The sequence below is a fragment of the Rhinoderma darwinii genome, chromosome 1, assembly GCF_050947455.1.
Source record: "Rhinoderma darwinii isolate aRhiDar2 chromosome 1, aRhiDar2.hap1, whole genome shotgun sequence".
Lineage (NCBI taxonomy): Eukaryota > Metazoa > Chordata > Amphibia > Anura > Rhinodermatidae > Rhinoderma > Rhinoderma darwinii.
The window spans coordinates 539,430,288-539,451,630 of record NC_134687.1 but is presented as its reverse complement, the minus strand read 5'-3'; the positions used below and the strand labels follow the sequence as shown (position 1 = coordinate 539,451,630).

Genomic DNA, 21,343 nt, shown 5'->3' with positions numbered 1-21,343 from the left:
TGTACCACCTATTATGTCCTATCGGAGGACCAAAAATATTAGAGATACATTGGTTAAATCAGATGTGGGTAGTAGAAAGAAGAACACACAACTATTGCTTTGCCCCCCTAAAAATGGAAATTTTCCATGTTTAAATTGCTGCAATTGTAACAACATCTTGAAGGGGAATAAATTCCAGCACCCCTACACTGGGAAGGCTTTTAATATCAGACATAGGTTCACATGTAATTCAGATTTTGTCGTGTATATGATTACATGCCCCTGCTCATTAATCTACATAGGAGAAACGACTATGCCCATTAAATTGAGAATTAATAAACATAAGAGCACAATCAGGAAGAAAATGATTGAATTTCCAATACCGAGGCATTTTATTGAGAAAAACCACCAGTTGAATCAATTAAGATTCAGGATAATAGATTGTGTCCCAACACTTAGAAGGGGAGGGGATAGACAGAAACTACTGAAAAGGAAGGAATTGCGTTGGATCTTTGAACTTGACACCTTACACCCCAGAGGTTTGAATCTAGAATATAAGATAACACCTGGACTCTGAGTCTTCATTGCTGTTTTTAATTTTTTTTATTAATATTGTGCACATTATGGGTGACTATCGAGATATTCTCATCTTCTTCCCCTTTTTTTAAAATTTTTATAAAAAAATATTTTTGTATATATTTTACAGTTGGGAACTATTCTCCTCGGAGGTTCGTTCACCACACACCAGCGGGCATACGACCAGGATGAAGATCATACATTTTCCTCTCTTCTCTTGTTTATTGCGAGTGTTTTTGCATTTATTATGGAGACCATAGAGGTCTCAATGGGGACATTATAAGTGACGATCGATAATCAATCAGAAGTCTTGTGTATTATGCGGTATAACTATCCGATGTATTCCATCGAACATAGGTTACGAGCATTCCCTGTAATTATTTTTTGACCACTTTTTGTGATCTAATTTATGTAGGCGATCTAACACAGTAGATGACTTCAAGATCTTACCATTTTTTGACCCGTACAATCAGCAAGGAGCAGGTTAAATTTACCTTCTCCCGTTCTCATTTTATTGGATACCTGGACACATGTGACTTATCGTCACGCAGTGATGGCGTCCTTGACAACATGAGATTATATCCTATAGCGTTTCTCCATATGATTGCTATCACATTGTGTGGATTGATATTTCTGAACCACATAGTGTGAGACTGAGGATATTATATCCTCTATAGACACTTGATTGAAAGAGATGTTTTTGTAATACTTCTGCTTTCATTGTGCCGTTATGATACACTGATTGCAGAGCATGACAGTAGTGTCCTAGGATCGGAGCTGGAACCTGGAGTGTGGTGAACTTCACTTCTTCGTTTTCTACTCTAAGATTAACGATTGATGTCTTAAATACTTACTATGGATTGAAGATGTATTGTATGTCGGATTTATACACTTTTGTATCATTATGTAACAAGTTGTTGGTTGTTATTAAGACTAATGTATGATTCACCTGGGAGACCGGGATCACGATTCTCACTGGTTGTAATGTACCATGTGATTATTTGAGTTCACCTATTTAGGATGATGTTTTTAGATAGAATGCTAGGCTTGACAAAGACCCCACACTCACTATGGGTCGAAACGTTGCCTGTTTGTCCTGGATGTTCTGACAATAAAACCACTTTGATTATCTGGAGACGTGTGCTGTTGTTCGACTATCTTTCTTGGAATTCTACAACATGCCGGAGTGGGTTTGCCTGGCTTGACAGCGTGCACCGCACCAGACTCTGGATTTGTGCTGCTTCAAAATCTTTCACTTTATATCCACAGGATATGTCATAAATGTCATATAGATGCAGGATCCCACCTCTGGGACCCGCACCTATCTCTAGAACGGGGCCCCCTAAAAAAAACATCAGCCTTTTTCCCTTAGAAAGTCCTTTTTTATTAAAAAAATGAAAAAAAATAGTAAAACTATGGATAATTGCTATCGCCGCGTCCATAACAGCCTGAACGAAAAAATATAATGTAATTATACGGTGACCGCCATAAAAAAATAAAATAAATAAATGACACCAGAATCACTATTTTTAGTCACTTCAGGTCCCAAAAAGTTGCATAAATAGGGATTAAATATCAAATCAAGTCGCATGTACTCAAAAATGGTACCAATAAAAGCTACAGTTTGTTCCGCAAAAAACACGCCCTCACACAACTTTCTTGATGGAAAAATTAAAAAAAAGTTGTGGCTCTTAGAATATGGCGACACAAAAACTAAATATTTTTTTAAAAAATTACATTTTATCGTGCAAATACCGTAAAACATAAAAAAACCTATATAAATATGGTATCGCCGTAATCGCATCGACCCACACAATAGATTAAATATGTCATTTATAGTGCACGGTGAACGCCGTAAAAAAAAAAAAAAAATCATTAAAAAACAATAGACGTTTTCGCTGCCTAATTACACTAAATTCACCATAAAACCGATCGGCTCAAAATGCTCACTATACCCCTAGATAAATTATTTTTAGGGCTGTAGTTTCCCAAATGGGGTCACTTCTGGGGGGAGTCCACTAATTTGGTCCCGCAGGGGCATTTCAAATGCGACATGACACCTGAAAACCAATCCAGCAAACTTGAGCTCCAAAAGCCAAATAGTGCTCCTTCCCTTCTGAGCCCCGCTGTGTGTCTAAACATCCGTTTATTACCACATATGGGGTATTGCCGTAATCAGGAGAAATTGCATTACAAATCTTGGGGTGCTTTTTCTGCTTTATTCCTTGTAAAAATTGATAATTTCTAAGTCTTATTGGAAAAAATGTAGCGAAAAACCTATGGGGTTAAAATGCTCACTATACCCCTTGATAAATTCCTTGAGGGTGAAGTTTGACAAATGGTGTCTTTTGGGGGTGTTTCCACTGTTTTGGCCACACAAGATCTCTTCAAACCGGACATGGTGCCTAAAATATATTCTAATAGAAAGGAGGCCCCAAAATCCTCTAGGTGCTCCTTTGCTTCTGAGGCCTGTGTTTCAGTCCATTAGCACACTAGGGCCACAAGTGGGATATTTCTAAAAACTGCAGAATCTGGGCAATAAATATGGAGTTGCGTTTCTCTGGTAAAACCTTTTGTGTTACAGAAAAAAACTGATTTTCTGACAAAAAAAAAAGTAATTAGTAAATTTCCCCTCTACTTTGCTTTAATTTCTGTGAAACACCTAAAGGGTTAAAAAACGTTCTAAGTGCTGTTTTGAAAACTTTGAGGGGTGCAGTTTTTAAAATTGGGTGACTTATGGGGGTTTCTAATATATAAGGCCCTCAAAGCCACTTCAGAGGTGAATAGGTACCTATAAAAATAGGTTTTGGAAATTGTCTTGAAAATGTGAGAAATTGCTGCTAAAGTTCTAAGCCTTGTAACGTCCAAGAAAAAAAAAAGAAAAGTATGTTCAAAAAACGATGCCAACATAAAGTAGACATATGGGAAATGTTAATTAGCAACTATTGTGTGTGGCATTACTGTCTGTTTTACAAGCAAATACATTTAAATTTAGAAAAATGCTAAATTTTCTCTAAAGTTTGGTGTTTTTCACAAACAAATACTGAATTTATCAAATTTTTCCACTAACATAAAGTACAATATGTCACGAGAAAACAATCTCAGAATCGCTTGGATAGGTAAAAGCATTCCCAAGTTATTACCGCATAAAGTGACATGCAGATTTGAAAAAAATCGTCTGCGTCCACAAGGCCAAAACAGGTTCAGTCCTGAAGGGGCTAAAAAAAACAAAAACCTTTTCCTTCAAGCACAATGTAAAGAAAAATATAAAAAAATTAGCATAACTGGTATCGACGTGTCCATAAGAGTCTGAACTATTACAATACATCAATATTTAGTCTGCAGTAAAAAAAAAATACAGAATCGCTGTTTTTTGGTCACTTCATCTCCCACAAAAAAATGTAACAACAAAAACCAAAAAGTCTCATCTAGCCCAAAATGTTACCAATAGAAATGACAGCTGGCCCAGCAAAAAATAAGGCCTCATATCGCCCAATCGACGGAAAAAAAAGTTATGGCTCTCCGAACATGAAATTTTTACACTAAGCAACAATTGTTGCATCGATATGTAACAGATGTCCGTTCACTTGATTGATTAAATGTTATCACTGCCTATATGAACGATTAAAATGCAATTTTTATTATAGAAAACCTTACTAAAATAGGGCTAGATAGCCAATTGTACTGTAAAGGCGTAAGCACGGTAGACCATACAGAAGGAGGAGCAATTGAAGGTACTAATGTTAGCACCACATGCTGCCATGCAACGATTCCCCCTATCTGTATTATGATATAACACCTGGTCAATCCGTGCCACTAACACGTGTCCCTACGCGTTTCTGCACCGCTAATATTGACGGTGCTTCATCAGGGGTCACACGGATGTGATTTCAACACATCTATATTTGATTGTATGGCCGGGAGACACCTATTGCGTGTCTCATAACATTCACCCGGCCCGTGCACGACACTAGTCAGCTGGTCGAACACGAGCCGAGTGAAATGCCGGACATATGTAGTACTGGCCCCTACCCTCCCCGAAGTGACGCGGCGGCCAGGCAGCCAATCCAGAACGAGCCACGCACATGACGCGGCCCGATCAGGGCCGGCCCCCGGGCGTTCGCTGTCACTGCAGGGGGGAGGACCACAAACAGCGTCCCTAGTAACCAGGGATCACAAGGCGGCCGTGTGCCACTGGCCTGAGACAAATATATAGCTAGGGAGAGGACCCAAACTAGGAGCCCAGCGATCGTAAGCCCATGAAGTGGCATACTCGATCGCTGTGTATGTCATCCTCATGATGGGAGACACAGCGATCCTGGAACCCAAGGATATGGTACACTCGATCGCCGTGTGTATCTCAAGGGGAAAAGGTTTTTTTTTTGCCATTTGCTAGATATGATCTAGCGACACAGGTCACCACAAGGGGTCTCACAGAGAGAGGTGGGAGGAGGGTCGGAGTACTAAAATGACCAGAAAGGCAATGGATACAGAGCAGGGGTAATTGGACAGGGTGTAGCAGCATAGTTCACCCTATCCCAGGTCACAGCGACCAATTCAGAGGAAGCAGTTGAACGATATCTGTTCATTGAGACCCGCCGGTTTCATGGTATGCATGCGGAAAATCCATTGGGCCTCTTTTTGTAGGATCCTCTTGTCCCAATTGCCCCCCCTGGCAGATGGCCTTATATGCTCGATCCCCTGGAATTTAATAACGTGGGTGTCACCGCCATGCTTTTCCCAAACGTGTCGGGCCACCGAGGTGTCCATATTGCGACGGATGTCGCCTATATGGTCCCTAATTCGTCTCCTAAATTTTCTTATTGTCTTGCCGACATATTGCAGTCCGCAGACACAAGAGATCAGGTAGACGATACCCTTCGTTTTGCAATTTATAAAGGATCTGTTTTCGTATATCCGACCAGTCGCATGGCTGTTGAAATTCTTGCTACAAGATATAGATTTGCAAGCTATGCAGGACCCACATCTGAATGTACCCTTAATGTTATGTGTCAGCCATGATGTAGGGCGAATAGATAACATATGGCTATGGACTAAACGATCCCTAATGTTCCTACCCCTCCTATAGGTTACTGATGGTCTGTTGCCTATAAGGTCACCTACATCTGGGTCTGTCCTGAGGATCCCCCAATAGGTCTGTAGGATCTTGATGACTTCGTGATTCGATGAATCGTACGTGCCTATGATGCGCATTTGGTCATCAGTAGTACGTTTTTTGGGATTTAGGAGTTCACTCCTATTACAATGGAATGCATTGCGATAGGCCGATCCGAGGACATCATGGGGATACCCCCTCCGGCGAAATCTATTCTGTAGGTCAGTGGCAGCTAATTTGAAGTCAGTCATAGTGGAGCAGTTCCTGCGTGCCCTCAGGTATTGACCTTTGGGTATGCCCTTTCTCAAAGGTGCTGGATGCCAACTCTCCCATCGAAGGAGACTGTTGGTTGCTGTCTCCTTCCTGAAGATATTGGTTTGTATATACCCCTGTTCTGTTTTAGATATATTAATATCCAAAAAGGTCATTTTACTCTCATGGATAATAGACGTGAAAAAGAGCCCCATTTCGTTGACATTGAGGATGCCCACAAATTCGCTAAACTCCTCTTTAGTTCCAGACCACAGAATCATGATGTCATCAATAAATCTTAGCCAGAGGATGATCATAGATGTCCATCGATCCATCTCCTCCCCAAACACAATCATCTTCTCCCACCAGCCCAGGTATAGGTTGGCATAGGAGGGTGCACAGGGGGTCCCCATCGCTACCCCCCTTAGCTGGTGGAAAAATTTGCCATCGAACAGAAAGAAATTTTGCTCGAGAACAAAACGAAGTAGGCTAACCACAAACTCGTTATGGGCCTGGAAATGTGTTCCCCTTTCCTTCAAAAAAATCCTCTACAGCTCTACATCCTGTGGCATGGGGTATAGAGCTGTATAGGGCCTCCACATCCAGTGAGGCCAGATGTACACCAGGGTCACATTTGATGCCCTCTAAGCGTCTAAGTACATCCATCGTATCGCGAACATACGATGGGAGGGCCAATACAAATGGACTCAGGATCCGATCAATATAGAGACTAGCATTCTGCGTCAGGTTATCAACCCCAGAGACTATGGGGCGACCCTTGAGAGGAGATGTGCCTTTGTGTACCTTGGGCAGGCTGTAAAAGGTGGCGTATTGTGGATGATCGGTCAAAATAAAGCGTTGTTCATTGGTGCTCACCAAATTGAGAGATCTGCCTTGATTTACCAGTCTTTTTAGTTGGTTTGCAAAAATCGGCATAGGATCACTTAATAGAATTCTATAGCATGCTGTATCACTCAGAATACGGTGGCACATATCACTGTACTGATTACGATCCATCACAACAATGTTGCCACCTTTATCTGATGGTTTAATGACAATGCTGTCATCCTGCTCAAGGGCCTGTAAGCCTGCCATCTCATCTCTAGAGGTGTTAAATTTGATAGTGTTGGAAGAATCTATTTTCCTGAGCTGGTCCACCACTACCTCCAGAAATACATCCATTGGGGTATTATCATTAATAGGAGCATTTTTGGTAGAAGGCTGCCTCAAATCTGTAAAGGGACCATCACCCACATGTCTCTGACCTTCTTCCAATAATTGATTGAGTGTTCTGAAATGTGGCATGTCCTCCTCAGAAATCCCCAGTTCAAGGCATTCTCGCCTGTCGTGGGTTTTGAAAAATTTCTTCCATTTCAATTTGCGCACGAATAGATTCAAGTCCTTGACCCACATAAAGAGGTCGAATCTATTCGCGGGCACAAATGATAAACCTTTCTTCAGAATGCTAGTCTCCTCAGTCGTTTGGGTACGTGATGAGAGATTGATTATCTGTAAATCATCCTCATGATTCCCAGACACTACATCTCTCTCCTGTCTCTTAGTAGATATTCCGAGATGGGGTGGTTTCGTGATAAAAAACCGTCCCTATTGGGGCCCTTGCCTCTACCTCTGCCCCTTTGGTAATTACGGGTTGGATTCTTCCCAGAGTGTTGACTTCCCCTAGCTCTCCTACTGGGATTTCTCGCAGTATCAGAATCTGATTGGTCTTGTTCTGAGGAGGACTGTTCGGTCTCGATCTCAAACCCCACCATATTTTTGACACTGTAATCGAAGATTTTCCCTTCTTTAAAATCAGCGGTATCTCAGACATATTGGAAATGCTTTCTCTCTTTTATATGTCCGGTAACAGTAACGTTTTGTTTTTTTCAAAAACGAGCATTTTTGACCAAGTTATGAGCATTTTTATATTTATGCAAATGAGCCTTTCTTAAGTACAACTGGGCGTGTTTAAAGTTATGTCCAAGTGGGCGTGTATTGTGTTCGTTACATCTGGGCGTTTTTACTGGTTTTACTAGCTGGGCATTGTGAATAGAAGTGTATGATGCTGAAGAATCAGCATCATCCACTTCTCTTCGTTACCACCCAGCTTCTGGCAGTGCACAGACACACAGCGTGTCCTCGCGAGATCACGCTGTGACGTCACTCACTTCCTCCCACAGGAACTTCATCGCGTCGGATGAGCGACGACACGCTGTGTGTCTGTGAACTGCCAGAAGCTGGGTGGTAACGAAGAGAAGTGGATGATGCTGATTCGTCAGCATCATACACTTCTAGTCACAACGCCCAGCTAGTAAAAGAAGTAAAAACGCCCAGATGTACACACACAATACACGCCCACTTGGACATAACTTTAAACACGCCCAGTTGTACTTAAGAAAGGCTCATTTGCATAAATATAAAAATGGTCATAACATGGCCAAAAATGCTTTTTTATTAAGAAAAAAAAACCGTTACTGTTATCTACATTGCAGCGCCGATCTGCTGCAATACGAGATAGGGGTTTGAAAATCTGGTGACAGAGCCTCTTTAAGCATAGCTTACATAAGGACTTCGTGTAAGATGTAGCGAACTTCTTTTTACACATTAAACATTCTCTATTACAAGCCTTAGCCACCGCTTTCCTAGGCCCTTCACTAATGCACTGAAAATACAGAGTTAATAAAATATTTTGTCCTAACACTTGAAGAGGAATAATGCCTCCTGAGAGATGTACCAGACTGGAGTATCTGGCGATCTCTGAACGGTCCATGCGCCCTGCTGGAACAGACATTCTGATATTGCAGTACAAGGATTCATGTTGAATTCCAGGCTGAATAGGCTGAGGAATGGCCGGTACAGGCCTCTGGCTTTGGTATTTGTTAATCCCCTCCACCCTGCAGGGTCACCGCGTTAGGCACTTCCTGGATGTACTGATCACCGGAAGTCACTATGTATGTGGACCTGAAAAGCACTCATATTCTTTTTCCAGTCCCGTATGCCACGCCAAACGTTCCAGCAGTGCAACATGCCCAGATGTGCACCAGCTATGGCGCAAGGGGAATTACCCCCCCTCCAGAGGAGGTCCAGACACGGTCCAATCTACCATCTCCGTAAAGAGATGCTACGACTGGGTAAGAAGGGAGGCCTGCCCCAGACCCACATGTTGGTCTCAAAAGATACTTACGCAAAAAGAGTAGCCCCAGTACCGATAAGATCTCCATGCAGCCGCCTTGAGATGGGTCTTTAATTTACAGAACCTAAAACAGTTCCCAGGCTATCCCATCCAGGGGACGGGTAACCTAAACTGGGTGTGTAGAGAGGTGTGTCCACTTTTATCTACTCAGGTTTCCTGTGCAGCGAATGGGAAGACCTCTCCAGGGGTGCTGTCATGGGTAAGTGGTAAAAATGTATACTGTAGCAAGGTTCAGATAGCACTAGGTAAACCGTGGGTGCATGCGTAGGGGCCCAACCCGATCCAATGGAAAGAAAGTACTATGCGCACCAAATGGGGAGTTTTCCAAATAAATGATTTATTTTTAGCCAGTAACAGTGCGTGCGACGTTTCGGTCAAAACGTCGCAACGCACTGTTACTGGCTAAAAATAAATAATTTATTTGGAAAACTTCCCATTTGGTGTGCATAGTACTTTCTTTCCATTGGGTAAAAATGTAAAGATATGAAGAAAGCACGAGGCCAATAAATGCAGTATTGTGGAGTATTTACACCTATATAAATTTTAGTCACATCTTATAAAAAGGGTTTAACCATAATGGATGCAAAAATGCACAATAAATAAAATCCATGCAAGAACGCAATACAATATGCACCATAGAAACATTTCTAGGAACACTTCCTGGCACAAGCTTTTTAACTGCACTTTTAGGTACAATAGTGTCTATACCAGAGTGGACAAAATGATTGTTCGATAGGATCTGACCAGCTAAGGATCTGTAAACATAACATCTATACATTTAAAAACAAACAAATCATAAGAGAAACATTGTAAAGGACTATTCACACTGCCTTTGCATGCAGTGTACATTTGAGATAGAAGTCAGGAGTTACTCCCGCCGCATACCTCCAACATACGCCTCTGGCGTATAGCACTGTACAGGCAAAGAATTGCATACATCGCCCATGGGCTTCCTTTGTAAATAAAAAAACAAACAACTTATACCGCATAGTATAAGTTTTTTTACGGGATACCGCAGTATGGAATAGCACAGTCGACTACACTATTCCACACAGTGAAATAGAAGGTATACCGACATATACCAGCCAGACATACAGTGAAGGTAATAAGTATTTGATCCCTTGCTGATTTTGTAAGCTTGCCCACTGTCAAAGACATGAACAGTCTAGAATTTTTAGGCTAGGTTAATTTTAACAGTGAGAGATAGATTATATAAAAAGAAAAACAGAAAATCACATAGTCAAAATTATATATATTTATTTGCATTGTGCACAGAGAAATAAGTGTTTGATCCCCTACCAACCATTAAGAGTTCAGCCTCCTCCAGACCAGTTACACGCTCCAAATCAACTTGGTGCCTGCATTACAGACAGCTGTCTTACATGGTCACCTGTATAAAAGACTCCTGTCCACAGACTCAATTAATCAGTCTGACTCTAACCTCTACAACATGGGCAAGACCAAAGAGCTTTCTAAGGATGTCAGGGACAAGATCATAGACCTGCACAAGGCTGGAATGGGCTACAAAACCATAAGTAAGACGCTGGGTGAGAAGGAGACAACTGTTGGTGCAATAGTAAGAAAATGGAAGACATACAAAATGACTGTCAATCGACATCGATCTGGGGCTCCATGCAAAATCTCACCTCGTGGGGTATCCTTGATCCTGAGGAAGGTGAGAGCTCAGCCGAAAACTACACGGGGGGAACTTGTTAATGATCTCAAGGCAGCTGGGACCACAGTCACCAAGAAAACCATTGGTAACACATTACTCCGTAATGGATTAAAATCCTGCAGTGCCCGCAAGGTCCCCCTGCTCAAGAAGGCACATGTACAGGCCCGTCTGAAGTTTGCAAATGAACATCTGGATGATTCTGAGAGTGATTGGGAGAAGGTGCTGTGGTCAGATGAGACTAAAATTGAGCTCTTTGGCATTAACTCAACTCGCCGTGTTTGGAGGAAGAGAAATGCTGCCTATGACCCAAAGAACACCATCCCCACTGTCAAGCATGGAGGTGGAAACGTTATGTTTTGGGTGTGTTTCTCTGCTAAGGGCACAGGACTACTTCACCGCATCAATGGGAGAATGGATGGAGCCATGTACCATCAAATCCTGAGTGACAACCTCCTTCCCTCCACCAGGACATTAAAAATGGCTCGTGGCTGGGTCTTCCAGCATGACAATGACCCGAAACATACAGCCAAGGCAACAAAGGAGTGGCTCAAAAAGAAGCACATTAAGGTCATGGAGTGGCCTAGCCAGTCTCCAGACCTTAATCCCATCGAAAACTTATGGAGGGAGCTGAAGATCCGAGTTGCCAAGCGACAGCCTCGAAATCTTAATGATTTACAGATGATCTGCAAAGAGGAGTGGGCCAAAATTCCATCTAACATGTGTGCAAACCTCATCATCAACTACAAAAAATGTCTGACTGCTGTGCTTGCCAACAAGGGTTTTGCCAGCAAGTATTAAGTCTTGTTTGCCAAAGAGATCAAATACTTATTTCTCTGTGCACAATGCAAATAAATATATATAATTTTGACAATGTGATTTTCTTTTTTTTTTTTATATATAATCTATCTCTCACTGGTAAAATTAACCTAGCATAAAAATTCTAGACTGTTCATGTCTTCGACAGTGGGCAAACTTACAAAATCAGCAAGGGATCAAATACTTATTTCCTTCACTGTATGTAAAAAGGACACTCTTTTAGCAACTGTTAGGTAAATTGAGAACTATGGATAAATCTGGCATATACTCCTGGAGCAATGTGAATAGACCCTAAATCGATGGCGTGTATTCTATGTTCACTCTTGCATCGTGGCTTCTATTCAGAACAGAAGCTACAACCCATAGCTGGAACCATAGTGCGACCGATACTACCAGGGCCCGACTGACTCCACTGACTCAGTCAGGTTCTGGCTTGGTGTCTATCGTGTTGTCAGAATCTGTGATGGAAGCTTTGAAAAGAACCTCCGGCACAGATGTGAACGGAGCCCTTAAGGGGTTTTTCCAGTTTTACAAGTGATGGAATATTGTTAGAATATGCCATCCCTTGGTAAGAATCTGACTGCTGGGACCTGCACAATCCGCAGAATTAAGGGACCACAGTGCTAGTTTAGTGCTGTGGCGCCATTTGAATTTTTATTCCTACACAGCAGCGTTTCTGGCCACACGCTCTACAGGGAACTACAGCACAGCCCCATTCACTTAATGGGCTTGGCAGGGATCCCAGAGGTCGTAGTGATATGACAATATGTGATGGGAATACTCCTGTAAAGGGAATGATCAGAGATTAGGCCAGTGATCCCAACTAACATCCCTCATGTCTGATCTCCAGCCCCTAGAGAAGGCAACCATAAAGACTAGATTAGGTTCTCTGGTTATAGTCTGTCATGGGGCTCTGCGCTATCTTCCCCATCTCCACAAGGTGTGATATTTGCATCTATGTTTATGCATCAGCTTGTTTATATGGCCATATTTGTGGACTGTGTTCTCTCCATATCTATTTTGCCACAATCTGTTCTGGAAAGGTTTGTTTTTCCTTTGTAAAACCGGTTTTTAGCTAAATTAAATATATGGAGAAAACACCAGCCATAAACACAGCTGTGTAAAGAATCATACATGTGTGCGTGCCTGGCTGAATTTGATGTGCGCTTTTTGATGGATTCGATGACTTCATTTGATACGTCATTTGATGGCTCCTATAGACTTAATGACATTACACTATGTAAATTATAGGCGATTCATTGGCTGAAAGGCGCCACGTGACCACATCCCCAGCCCCTTCACAAATATGATTGCCACATATAAACGAAGATCCCCAAAAAAACTATTATGGCCGTTGCACACGACCGAGTGCCACTTGGGCCGTTTTTCCCGGCATTGGAGTGGTATGGGTCCGTGAAAACGCACCTGACTTTCTGATCTGTGCAAAGATAGGACATGTGCTATCTTTCCACAGATCACAGAAGGGACCCAGCCGGCGCACACTGTCTTGTGCATGAGGCATTAGGGTTTGTTTCCACAGGCAGGATACATTATAGAATTTGCGCAACGGAATTCTGTTCAGAAATTCCGCATAATTTACTGTAAAACAGCAAAGTGTATTAGATTACTGCAAATCAGAGCCACACGCTGAGGAAAAAAATGCAGAAAAGCTGTGCAGAAAGTGTTCTGTGGTGCGGCTTTGAAATCATGTCAATTAATGCTGCGTATTCTGAGCGGAGATTCTGCGTGTTTGGGCCATAGACTTGAATGGGGAGCATAAATTCTGCAAGATGAGTTTTGTACAGCGCTTACGCAGCAGAAACACTGTAAACCGCACTGGAAATCTGCAGCTACAATCAATGCTGCCCACTAACTCCGCAGTAAAACCGCTGCCGAAAATCTGCAATGATTTCCGCAGATAAATTGCCTTTTCGCAAAAAAAAAAAAAAACAGACTTAGGGCTTATTCAGACGAACGTGATACACGTCCGTGCAACGCGCGTGAAAATCACGCGCGTTGCACGGACGTATATCACGTTCGTCGCACGGACCTATGTTAGTCTATGGGGCCGTGCAGACAGTGCCGTGATTTTTACGCAGCGCGTGTCCGCTGCGTAAAACTCATGACATGTCCGTTCTTTGTGCGTATTTCGTGCATCACGCACCCATTGATGTCAATGGGTGCGTGAAAATTACGCTCACCACACGGAAGCACTTCCGTGTGACGCGCGTGATTCGCGCAACAGCAGTGAAAAGTATGAATGAAAACAGAAAAGCACCACATGCTTTTCTGTTTACAAACATACAAACAGAGTGTCATAATGATGGCGGCTGCGCGAAAAGCATGCATCCACGCATCATACGGGGCTGACACACGAAGCTGTTATGTGCCTTTTGCGCGCGCAAAACGCTGCGTTTTTTTGAACGCGCAAAACGCACACGCTCGTGTAAATCCGGCCTTACCTGCTGTTTTTTTCTTGTAGATTCCACTGCAGATTTTCTGTTGCATCTCCTGCCTGCGGGAACATACCCTTAAGCTGGGTTCAGACATCGCACAGTTGTTGCAGATTTTTGTGCAGTACAATGCAAGTGAACAGAAATGCAGAAAACAATTTGTCCTAAATTTCTAGACAAAAATGCGGCATAACTTTTCTGCAATATCTGAATTCCAGAAATGGAAATTTTATGAGAAGTTATGTAAGGAATGCTCTGACACCTATGACTTCTCAGAAGATCACTTTCGTGTGGATTATCCCTTTAACTAGTTGCCGACACAGGACGAGGATGGTCATCCTGAGCGGCGGGTACTTCGCGCATTAGGACGAGCATTTGCGTCCTGTGTGACAGCCGTCTGTGCGCGTGATCGGGATTAGGGCAACAGCTGTAATACACAGCAGCAGCCCCGCTCTCACAGCGGAGAGGAGAGAAACCTCTTCTCTCCGCTGGTAACCCATTGAATGCCCCGATCAAAGCTGATCGTGGCGTTCAAAGTAAATAAGAGGAGGGACTGCCCTTTGATCGCGTCACAGAAAATCCATGTGGCGCGATCAAAGCCCGTAACTTGTATGGCCAGACAGCCCAGGGTCCATTGAAGGACCCCAGGGCTGTCTGAACATATTTCCTGTTGTTAGGGCATACTTAGGTATGCCCTAACAACTGCCTGTGTACAATCAGTAACAGGCTAATGTACTGGCATATAGATCTATGCCAGTACATTGCAGTTACAAAATAAAAATCCCTTTATGGGATTTAAAAAAAAAAAAAAGTTAAATGAATGGAAAAAAAAATTAATGTTAAATTAAAAAAAAAGTTATAAAATACTCAAAAATACCTTTTTTTTTTACAATAGATAAACTTTTTAAAATATAAGTCCCAAAACTTGAAATAATAGACATATTTGGTATCGCCACGACCGTAACAACCTGTACAACAAATGTATAACATTATTTATGATGATCGGTGTATGGTGTAAAAAAAAATATTAAAACTGCAGTGGAACTGCTTTTTTTTGTGCATTTTCACCAAAATAAAAATGTATATAAATTAAACGATAATGTATTTGTACCAAAAAAATGGTACCTACATAAAGTACAACTCGTCCCGCAAAAAACAAAGTCTCAGACAACAACGTCGTAGAAAAAATAAAAGTTATGAGCGTCGGGATGCAAAGAGGGAAATATAAAAAGATTGTTCTGTCCTCAAGGCCAAAATTGTCCGTGTCCTTAAGGGGTTAAAAAGTCAGTCACTTCCCAAACAAGTGGCACCTTAACCCCTTCCCGACATTTGACGTACATGTACGTCATGGAAAGTACTGACTTCCCGCATCTTGCCGTACATGTACGTCAAACGTTTGGCACCGGCTCAGAAGCTGAGCCGGTCCCATCATCACCGGATCTCAGCTGTATCTTACAGCTGACATCCGACTGTAACGGCGGGGACCGAAATTAGCTTCGATCCCCGCCATTAACCCCTTAAGTGCAGCGCTCAAACGCGATCGCTGCACTTAAGGTGTTTGCAGCTCATCGGAACCCCAGTAATGAAATTGCCGGGGTTCCGGTGGCTGCAATGGCAACCGGAGGCCTAATACTGGCCTCCCGGTCTGCCTAGCACCGAAGCCGGTCAAGATCCGCCCGGCGGCGGAGCCTGATCGGCTTCCGTAGCTGCCGGCAAGATGGCGCCGGGTCAGGAGCTGATCCGGCGTCATCAGCGGTGGAAGTCAGCTGTACTGTACAGCTGACATCCACCTGTAACGGCAGGAACCGGAGCTAGCTCCGATCCCTGCCATTAACCCCTTCGATGCAGCAATCGAAAGCGATTGCTGCATCGTAGCGGTTACAAGCAGATCGCCAGCCCTGACAGGCAATCGGGACTGGCGACTGCTGTTATGGCAACAGGAGACACAATGGTCTCCTGCTCTGCCATTACGGAAGCCGATTTAGGCCCCGCCGGGAGGCGAAGCCTAAACGGCTTGCTGTCAGTGAATGACTGACAGATCTAATACATTGCACTACATAGGTAGTGCAATGTATTAGAAAAAAAAAAATCTGACCGTTGGACCTTCAAGTCCCCTAGTGGGACTTGAGAAAAAGTGTAAAAAAAGTATAAAAAAGTGTAAAAAAAAGTGCAAAAAATAAAAGTTTGAAAACAATAAAAGTTTCAAGTAATCAAATAACACACAATCCCCCTTTTACTCTTATCAAGTCCTTTATTATTGAAAAATAATAATAAACCATATGTATTTGGTATCGCCACGACCGTAACGACCGGAGGTATCAAAATATTATATTATTTATTGCACGCGGTGAACAGCGTAAAAAAAACCCGTAAAAAACGTTACCAGAGTTTCTGTTTTTTAGTCACTTTGCCCTACAAATATTACAATAAAAAGTGATCAAAAAGTCGCACGTATCCAAAAATGGTACCTATAAAAACTATAGCTCATCCCGCAAAAAACAAGCCCTCATACAACTCCGTCGACAAAAAAATTAAAACGTTATGGTTCTCACAACTTGGCGACAGAAAAAATACATTCTTTTTACAAAAGTAATTTTATTGTGCAAAAAGTTGTAAAACAAAAAAAAGTTCTATAAATGAGGTATCGCCGGAATCGTACTGACCCGCAGAATAAAGGTAACATGTAGTTTATAATGCGTGGTGAACTCTGTATAAAAAAAAACAAAAAAAGCTGTGCCAGAATTGCGTTTTTTGGTTTACCTGGCATCCCAAAAAATAGGATAAAAGGTGATCAAAAAGTCACATGTACCCCAAAATGGTACCAATAATAACTACAGCTCGTCCCGCAACAAACCAGCCCTCATACCGCTACGTCTATGAAAAATAAAATTAGTTATGGCTCCAATAAGTCAGGAAATAAAAAAATATGCAGTTGTGCCCGAGGAGAACATTTCTTCTGTTTCAAGAGGCGATTTATCAAGGACCTAAAATTAGGGAACCAGGAAGGGAGGGCCCAATCATATCCGATGGAAGCGACGGTGCCCGTATTATACCAGGATAATACTTTCCCAGCAAAATTCCCCAAACTACAAAGGCGCGGAGTGTGGACCAAAAGGGGGATAAGAAATGACACCATTTATCAGTGCGACACCGGCCTGTGCAGAAAGGATTGCTTCACAGCGTAACACACATCTATGGATTATTTTTATTTTTTTATACCACCTGACTATGCCCCTTATATACTCCGCCCCGCTTACATGTACCCCCACATTATAAAACACCAGCAATACTCAAACAAATATAGTACCAAGCAAAATCCGCTCTCCAAAAGCCAAATGGTGCTCCCTCGGCCCTGAACCCTACAGCGTGCCCAAACAGCAGTTTCCTTCAACATATATGGCACCGTCATACCCGTGAGAACCCTTTTAACAATTTTTGTGGTGTGTGTCTCCAGCGTCATAAGCTGGGCATGACATATTTGCCACTGAATGGCATATCTAGGGAAAAATATAAATTTTTAATTTGCACCATCCGCAGCGCATTCATTTATGGAAAAGACCTGTGGGGTGAAAATGCTCACTACACCCCTTAATAAATGCCTTGAGGGGTGCAGTTCCATAATGGGGTCACTTATCAGGGGTTTCTTTTTATTATTTCACATCTGAGCCTCTGCAGTTGTGAACCAATACTTTGTAAATCGCCAAATTAGGCCTCCACTCCGCATGGTACTCTTCACTTCTGAGCCCTGTCATATGTCCAGACAAAAGATTAGGGCCACATGTAGGGTGTTTCTAAAACCGGGAAACACCGCATAATAATTAGAGAGCTGTCTTGTTATGGTGGCACAAGCCGGGCACCACATATTGGCATATCTATGGAAAAAAATCCCATTTTCACTCTGCAACATTGAGCGCACACTAATTTCTACAAAACACCTGCAGGGTTAAAATGCTTACTACACCCCTTGGTAAATGCATTGAGGGGTGTAGTTTACAAAATGGGGTCACTTCTGGGGGGTTTCCACTGTTTTGGGCCCACAGGTGCCCAGAAACCAATCCAGCAACATCTGCACTCCAAATGGCGGTCCTTCCCTTCTGAGCCCTGCCGTTTGCCCAAACAGCAGTTTATGACCACATATGGGGTATTGCCGTACTCGGGAGAAATAGCTTTACAAATGTTGGGTTCTTTTTTTCCTTTATTTGTTGAGAAAATGAAAAAATTTGCGCTAAAGCTACGTCTTATTGAAGAAAAAGGACTGTTTTTATTTTCACTGCCTAATTCTAATAAATTCTATGAAACATCTGTGGGGTCAAAATGCTCACTACACCCCTAGATGCATTCTTCAAGAGGTGTAGTTTCCTAAATGGAGTCCCTTTTTGGGCGTTTTCATTGTTTTGTCCCCTCAGGGGCTTTGCAAATGTGACCTGGCCTCCGCAAATCATTCCTGCTAAATGTGATCTCAAAAAGTCAAATAGTGCTCTTACCCTTCTAAGCCCTGCCGTGTGTCCAAACAGCCGTTTATTACCACATGTGGGGTATTGTTTTACTCGGGAGAAATTGCTTTACAAATTTTGTGGTGCTTTTTCTCCTTTAGTCCTTCTGGAAATGAGAAAAAATTAGCTAAACCTACATTTTCTTTGAAAAAATGTAGATTATTATTTTCAGGGCCTACTTCCAATAATTTCTGCAAAAAAACTGTGGTGTCAAATCGCTCACTATACCCCTAGATAATTTCCTCAATGGGTGTTGTTTCCAAAATGGGGTCACTTGTGGGGGGTTTCCACTGTTTTGTCCCCTCAGGGGCTTTGTAAATGTAACATGGCCTCCGCAAACCATTCCTGCTAAATTTGAGTTCCAAAAGCCAAATGGCGCTCTTTCCCTTCTCAGCCTCGCCGTGTGTCCAAACAGCCGTTTATTACCACATGTGGGGTACTGTTTTACTCGGGAGAAATTTCTTTACAAATTTTATGGTGATTTTTCTCCTTTAGTCCTTGTGGAAATGAAAAAAAATTAGCTAAACCTACATTTTATTTGAAAAAATGTAGATTTTCATTTTCACAGCCTACTTGCAAAAATTTCTGCAAAAAACCTGTGGGGTCAAAATGCTCACTATACCCCTAGATAATTTCCTCAAGGGGTATAGTTTCCAAAATGGGGTCACTTGTTTGGGGTTTTCACTGTTTTGTCCCCTCAGGGGCTTTGTAAATGTGACATGGCCTCCGCAAATCATTCCTGCTAAATGTGAACTCCAAAAGCCAAATGGCGCTCTTTCCCTTCTCAGCCACGCCGTGTCTCCAAACAACCGTTTATTACCACATGTGAGGTATTGTTTTACTCGGGAGAAATTGCTTTACAAATTTTGCGGTGCTTTTTCTCCTTTAGTCCTTGTGGAAATGAGAAAAAAAATCGCTAAACCTACATTTTCTTTGAAGAAATGTTGATTTTAATTTTCACGGCCTACTTCCAATAATTTCTGTAAAAAACCTGTGCGGTGAAAATGCTCACTACACCCCTAGATAATTTCCTTGAGGTGTCTAGTTTCCCAGATGGGGTCACTTTTGGGGGATTTTGACTGTTTTGGCACCGCAAGAGCCCTTCAAACCTGACATGGTGCCTAAAATATATTCTAACAAAAATAAGGCCCCAAAATCCACTAGGTGCTCCTTTGCTTCTGAGGCCGGTGTTTCAGTCCAGTAGCACGCTACGGCCACATGTGGGATATTTCCTAAAACTGCAAAAACTGGGCAACAAATATTGAGTTGCATTTCTCTGGTAAAACCTTCTGTGTTATAAAAAAAATTGTATTAAAAATGTATTTCTGCAGAAAAATATGACATTTGTAAATTTCACCTCTACTTTGCTTTAATTCCTGTGAAATGTTTAAAGGGTTAAGACATTTTCTAAATGCTGTTTTGAATACTTTGAGGGGTGAAGTTTTTAAAATGGGGTGACTTTTTTGGGGTTTCTAATATATAAGGCCCTCAAAACCACTTCACAACTGAACTGGCCCCTGTAAAAATAGCCTTTTGAAATTTTCTTGAAAATGTGAGAAATTGCTGCTAAAGTTCTAAGCCTTGTGAGGTCATAGAAAAATAAAAGGATGTTCAAAAAACGATGCCAATCTAAAGTAGACATATGGGGGATGTTAATTAGCAACAATTTTGTGTATTATAACTGCCTGTCTTACAAGCAGATACATTTAAATTGAGAAAAATGCTAATTTTTGCAATTTTTCGCAAAATTTTGGTGTTTTTCACAATTAAATACTGAACATATCGAGCAAATTTTGCCAGTAACATAAAGTCCAATGTGTCACGAGAAAACAATCTCAGAATCGCTTGGATAGGTGAAAGCATTCCGGAGTTATTACCACATAAAGTGACACATGTCAGATTTGAAAAATGAGGCTCTGTCAGGAAGGTCAAAAGTGGCTAAAGAGGGAAGGGGTTAAAGTGTATATAGTGCTGCGCTGTGTGCACGTCGTGCTGCATATTGTTAACTATGACCATGGAAGTGACAGTATTGATACAAGATCATGAATAGTTTGGTGTCTGCCAGAATAATAATGATAATAATATATCTTTTAGACATTCCTGATAGAAAGTTCTGCAAACAGAAATCTTTCATGGAAACGATACACAATATAAAGACACAATGCAGAATATATCCACATATTGTAGATGATACAACTTAGAACTGATGAGATCTCCACTCCCATAGACCGCACTCTCACAAGTTCACATGAGACTTCAGCAGTCTTTTAGATTTCCACGCTGGACCCTCGGTCTCTAATACCACAGGGACTTCTACTGGACAGCAGGTGCCCTGACATTCAATGGCACTGCCCACTCACCTTCATTTTGCGGCCTCCGCTCTCTTTGCAGGACTCATCCCGGCCACCGTCCACACAGCCGGCCTGCGCGTCCCCGCTACTGAAGGAAAGCCGACGCGGGAGCGAGCATCACACAGGCCACGTCCGCAAGCAGTGACGTTCCCGCCCTCTTGGTGTAGCGTGGGCCGGAGGGTTGTTTATATTAAACGTGTCGTGTTGTTTTTATACTTGAAGTCGTTACTACTTGCCGTCCGTTTCGTTGTCAGCTAACCAGGATGTAGGGGCAGTAACTATACATTTTTATTCAAGAAATGCCAGTTCTGCATTGAGAATATAGTTGGTAATTTTCAGAGGATTTCTCTCGTGCATGCAGAGGCTGTGTGTGTTTTTACCAACATGTTCTATAGAGTAGACTTCTACTTTATGAAATCAAAACTAGGTGTACACTGCC

General features: G+C 42.1%; 1 protein-coding gene across 2 annotated transcripts in view; it reads right to left on the bottom strand.

The window, feature by feature from the left end:
* Positions 1–21,114, bottom strand: part of LYSMD3 (LysM domain containing 3) — a 39,938-nt gene extending 18,824 nt beyond the window's left edge. Inside the window, exon 1 of one of the 2 annotated variants that reach the window (XM_075854852.1) lies at positions 20,914–21,114. The gene's annotated coding sequence lies outside the window, so the exon portion shown is untranslated. The remainder of the gene's footprint in view (positions 1–20,913) is intronic. The other variant, XM_075854853.1, reaches the window with a different exon arrangement.
* Positions 21,115–21,343: the final 229 nt, after the last annotated feature.